The sequence below is a fragment of the Leucoraja erinacea genome, chromosome 5 (assembly GCF_028641065.1).
Source record: "Leucoraja erinacea ecotype New England chromosome 5, Leri_hhj_1, whole genome shotgun sequence".
NCBI lineage: Eukaryota > Metazoa > Chordata > Chondrichthyes > Rajiformes > Rajidae > Leucoraja > Leucoraja erinaceus.
Genome location: NC_073381.1, coordinates 11,014,809 through 11,020,808, shown reverse-complemented (window position 1 = coordinate 11,020,808; position 6,000 = coordinate 11,014,809).

Here is a 6,000-nt window from a genome sequence, read left to right as displayed (position 1 = left end):
ATGATACTCCAAACCTGGTCTAACAAAAGTCTTCTTAAAAAAAGACACAAAGTTTGAGAGCAACTCAGCGGGTCAGGCAGCAACTCTCAGAATTCTGGGTTGAGACCTTTCTTCAGAGTGACTGTGTTCTGGTGAGGGAGGGGGAGAGGGGAGAAAGCTGGAAGAGATGAGGGGCGGGACACACCCTGGCAGGTAATAGGGGAATGTGGATATGGGGAGATTTGATGGGCAGATTGTTGGACAAAGCCCAGAGATGAAAAGACAGAAGGATTGAAAAGTTGTGAATTATGATGCCAGTGGAAGTAATGTAGGTGTAAGGGGCAGGGGGAGGCAAACATTGGTATAGGTGGAGCACAGGGAGGAGAGAAACATGGAAAATAGGTGCAGGAGTAGGCCATTCAGCCCTTCAGACCAGCACCGCCATTCAATATGATCATGGCTGATCATCTAAAATCAGTACCCCGTTCCTGCTTTTTCCCTATATCTCTTGATTCCATTAGCCCTAAGAGCTAAATCTAACTCCCTCTTGAAAACATCCAGTGAATTGGCCTCCACTGCCTTCTGTGTGAGAGAATTCCATAGATGCACAACCTTCTGGGTGGAAAAAGTCTTTCCTCATCTCAGTCCTAAATGGCTTACTCCTTATTCTTAATCTGTGACCCCTGGTTCTGGACTCCCACAACATGGGGAACATTTTTCCTGCATTTAACCTGTTCAATCCCTCAAGAATTGTATATGTTTCTATAAGATCCCCTCTCAACCTTCTCAATTCCAGTGAATACAAGCCCAGTCGACCCATTCTTTCCCCATGTGTCAGTTCAGCCCTCCCGGGAATTAACCTGGTGAACCTTCGCTGCACTCCCCCAATAGCAAGAGTATCCTTCCTCAAATTAGGAGACTAAAACTGCTACTGTGGTCTCACCAGGGCCCTGTACAATTACACTAGGACCTCCTTGCTCCTAAACTCAAATCCTCTCGCAATAAAGGCCAACATGCCATTAGCTTTCTTCACTGCCTGCTGTACCTGCATGATTACTTTCAGTGACTGATGTACAAGGACACCCATGTCTCATTGGACCTCCCCTTTTCTAATCTGACAACATTCAGATAATAATCTGCCTTCCTGTTCTTGCCACCAAAGTAGATAACCTAACATTTATCCACATTATACTGCATCTGCCATGCATCTGTCCACTCACCCAACCTATCCAAGTCACCCTGCAGCCTGATAGCATCCTCCTTGCAGCTCACTCTGCCACCCAGCTTTGTGTCATCCGCAAACTTGGAGATGTTATATTTAATTCCCTTGTCTAAATCGTTAATATATATTGTAAATAACTGGGTTCCCAGCGCTGAGCCTTGCGGCATCCCACTAGTCACTGCCTGCCATTCTGAAAAGCATGCGTTAATTCCTACTGTTTGCTTCTGTCTGCCAACTAGTTCACTATCTATATCAATACCCTACCCCCAATAACTTGTGCTCTAATTTTGCACACAAATCTTTTGTGTGGGACCTTGTCAAAGGCTATTTGAAAGTCCAGAAACATCACATCCACTGGCTCTCCCTTATCCATTCCAGAGTGGAGGAAAACAAGGGGGTTACCTAAAATTTGTTTAACTAAAATTGGAGAATTCAATGTTCACACCATTGGGTTGTGAATATTCTTCTGCAGTTGTCTAGGGCTCTGGTGAGACCACATCTAGAGTATTGTGTACAGTTTTGGTCTCCTAATTTGGGGAAGAACATCCTTGTGATTGAGGCAGTGCAGCATAGGTTCACAAGATTGATCCCTGGGATGGCGGGACGATTGAAAAGGAAATGAGGAAAGATTGAAAAGACTAGGCTTGTATTCACTGGAGTTTACAAGGATGTTCTTATAGAAACATATAAAATTATAAAAGGACTGGACAAGCTAGATGCAGGAAAAATATTCCCAATGTGGGGCGAGTCCAGAACCAGGGGCCACAGTCTTAGAATAAAGGGGAGGTCATTTAAGACTGAGGTGAGAAAAAACGTTTTCACCCAGAGAGTTGTGAATTTATGGAATTCCCTGCCACAGAGGGCAGAGGAGGCCAAGTCACGGGATGGATTTAAGAGAGAGTTAGATAGAGCTCTAGGTGCTAGTGGAGTCAAGGGATATGGGGAGAAGGCAGGCGCGGGTTATTGATAGGGGACGATCAGCCATGATCACAATGAATGGCGGTGCTGGCTCGAAGGGCCGAATGGCCTCCTCCTGCACCTAGTTTCTATGTTTCTATGTTATAAGCTACCCAAAGTCTGCTTCTCCAGTTTGCATGTTACCTCATTCTGGCAGGTTAAAGGAGGTGCATGTGAACCTCTGTCTCGCCTGTAAGGACTCCTGTAGTCCCTGAATGCAGATGCGGGAGGAGGTATAGGGAACAGGGGTTGCATTTCCAGTAGTTGCAGGGGAAAGTACTGGAGGAGGTGGTGGTTTGGGAGGGGAGGGGTGAGTGAACAAAGGAGTTGTGGGGGGGGGGGGGGGGGGGGTCTTTGTGGAAGGTGGAAATGGGTGAGGATTGGAAGATGGGACTGGTGGAGGAATCACTTTGGAGGTGACAAAAATGACAGAGATTGAGGTGAAGATTGGTGGGGTGAAAGGTGAAACCAGTGCAACACTACCCTCATTCCTTCTGGGAAGAGGGGGAATGAGAACAGAACAATGGGACAGGTGAGATGCTGGTGAGGGATCGATCTATGACAGCAGGGGGTAGACCACGTATACTAAAGAAAGGGGACTTTTCAGCTGTCCTAGGATGGAAAGCTACACCTTAGGAGCAAATCTGGTGGAAACAGAGAAATTGAAAGTAGGAGATTGCATCTCTGCAAGAAGCAGAGTCAAGAAAACTGTGGAAGTCAGTAGGTTTGTAGTAGACATCAGTAGATAGTCTGTCCCCTGTGATGGAGACAGACAGATCAATAAAGGGGAGATAGGTGGCCGAGATAGTAAAAGTAATTTGAGGGTAGGGTGGAAGCTGACGGTAAAGTTAATGAAATCTATGACTTCTGCACAGGTCCAGCAGGTAGCCCAGATCCAGTTGTTGATGTAGCGGAGAAAGAGTTGGGAAATGTTGCCAGTGTATGTTTGGAACACGATAGACACAAAATGCTGGAGTAACTCAGCGGGTCAGGGAGCATCTCTGGATAGAAGGAATGGGGGGCGTTTTGGGTTGAGACCCTTCTTCAGACTGAGGCTCAGTTCCTTCCTGCACATTATGTTTGGAACAAGGACTGTTTGATGTAACCAACAAAAAGGCAGGCATAGCTGGCGCCCATGTGAGTGCCTTAGGCTGCACCTTTAACTTGAAGACAGTGAGAAGAGTCAAAGAGATGTCATTAAGGGTGAGGACAAGTTCTGCCAGGTGGATGAGAGTGTTATTGCAGGGGAAATTATTTGGGCTCTGTTCAAGGAAGAAGCGGAGGGCAGAAATATTCCTGGTGCGGGATGGAGATGTAAAGGGACTGGACATCCATGGAACGATGAGGCAATGGAGGCCGAGAAATTGAAAGTCATTGAAGAATTAAAGGGAGCTAGAAATTCTGGAAGAAGTTCCAAAGTCCTATAAAGCTTCATCATGACTTTCTTACTCATATACACTAAAACTTTGATTCTACATCTCTCAATACCCCCCTGACTAACAAATAAATGGGATGGCAAGATTTTCATATGAAGAAAGACTGGATAGACTCGGCTTGTACTCACTAGAATTTAGAAGATTGAGGGGCGGGATCTCATAGAAACTTACAAAATTCTTAAGGGGTTGGACAGGCTAGATGCAGGAAGATTGTTCCCATGCGTTGGGGAAGTTCAGAACAAGGGGTCACAGCTTAAGGATAAGGGGGAAGTCTTTTAGGACCGAGATGAGAAAATCATTTTTTACACAGAGAGTGGTGAATCGGAGGAATTCTCTGTCACAGAAGGTAGTTGAGGCTAGTTCATTGGCTATATTTAAGAGGGAGTTAGATGTGGCCCTTGTGGCTAAAGGGATCAGCGGGTATGGAGAGAAGGCAGGTACAGGATACTGAGTTGGATGATCAGCCATGATCATATTGAATGGCGGTGTAGGACCGAAGGGCCGAATGGCCTACTCCTGCACCTATTTTCTATGTTTCTAAATCTGTCAATGCCAGCTTTGATCATTTCTATTGAGTCTCCACCCTCCGCCCACTCTTCCAGGTCAGCAGTTTACAGGGGAGTGAACGGTAAAATCGCTGCACTTTGTGAAGGGTGTTTCTTGTCATTACTCTGAAAATCTAAGCTTTCATTTTAAGATGTTTTGGACCTAGGAAAGAACTTCTGTCTACTCCACTGTCTAGCGTGGTACAACAACTCAACAAGAGAGCTGCTCAACTCACAGCGCCAGAGATCCACGTTTGATCCTGACCTCAGGTGTTGGCTGTGCGGAGTTTGAACCCTGTGACCCCGTGGGTTTTCTCCGGGAGCTCCGGTTTCCTCCCACACTCCAAAGACATGCAGGTTTGTATGTTAGTTGGCTTCTGTAAATTGTGCCTAGAGTGTAGGACTGAGACCTAGTGCACAGGTGATCGATGGTCATCATGGACTCGGTGGGCTAAAGGGCATATTTCCATGTTGGCTCTCTAAAACTAAAAAAAATGATTAACTCCTTTAATCATCATAAATGTTGTAATTGGGTACTGCCCATTTTTTAAAATATAATAAAATAACAGGAGCAATCAAGCTTTACAATGTAATCCTTCTAGCCCTGGTATCATCCTGATACATCCCCCTTCAAGTCTAAACCTCCTTCTATGAGGAGCTGATTCTATTTTCCTGTCCTCCTTGACTCTCTGCTTCAACAGCTTAATTTTGGAAACAAACAGTAACATTCTGCAGTTGATATTAAACACAAATTTACTTACTCTATTGATCTAATAGCTTCATCTGAGGCATTGCCTGCTCAAAGACACATATCGGTTTGATATGCAGTCATGGACAGCAAGGAAATGAGTTCCGGATGACTGAACCATCATTGCTGCACTGAAACCGACAATCATCCACATCTATAAAAAAAATGTTTATTTGTCTGATAATAATGGCACTAAATGACATAGCATAATAAAAATCGACTTGTAATCTCTCTCTCATTAAAAAGAATGTTCCCAGTGATGAGAAACATGACGCTACTGATGAGAGGTGGTGAATTATATCTGTTGCATGTAGTATTAGCATTTGCAAACTCACATCTGGAGCTTTGCATGTTTGTCACCTGGATAATGCAGAAATAAAGGCAGCAATTTTGTTTAGTGTTTGTTGAAATATTTTCCTCGTGTGATGATCAGTGGTTGTCAGCTTGAATTTTTAGCTATTAGAATTTAAATTCAACGAGGTATCACAAATGCGTGATCAAATGCTCACGAATAAACATATGCATGAGACTTTTAGGAGGATGATTGAAGGCATAGGCTGAGTCATGCTCAGATCCCAATGGAGAACATGATCCTTTTAAGAAACTTTAAAAAATAATAGCTTCAGAGACACACATAACCATGGCCTTTCACTAGCAACAATATGTTCACAGCAAAGAGAGGGTGGAGGAAGCTCGGTGAGCAGCGAGAATAGGGAGCAGAGAGTGGAGAAATATTAAGATTTTGAATATTTTAAGTACGGTTGCCCAGAAAGGAAAGGAGCCTCCAGGGCACTAGAACTCAGTAACATCACTTACTCTAACACTTGCATGAATCCATATATGTGCACGCCTTCATTAATGGGTATTTTCAAAAATAGATCATGTTTTCCTTAAGTTAAGCTATAAATCATTTTGTAACTCAGTGGTTCAAAATGATATTTCACCTCCACACAAGACATTTGGTCCTGATTAGAACCATTTATTATTTAACAGGCTCTGCTCAGCAGAAGCCATGCATTGGGATTACTGTGTTAGCAATGCAGTTCAGTGAATTGCGTGCAACATCAGGGCAGATTACAATCAAAATACCTTTTGCTGAATGTTCCAGGGTTG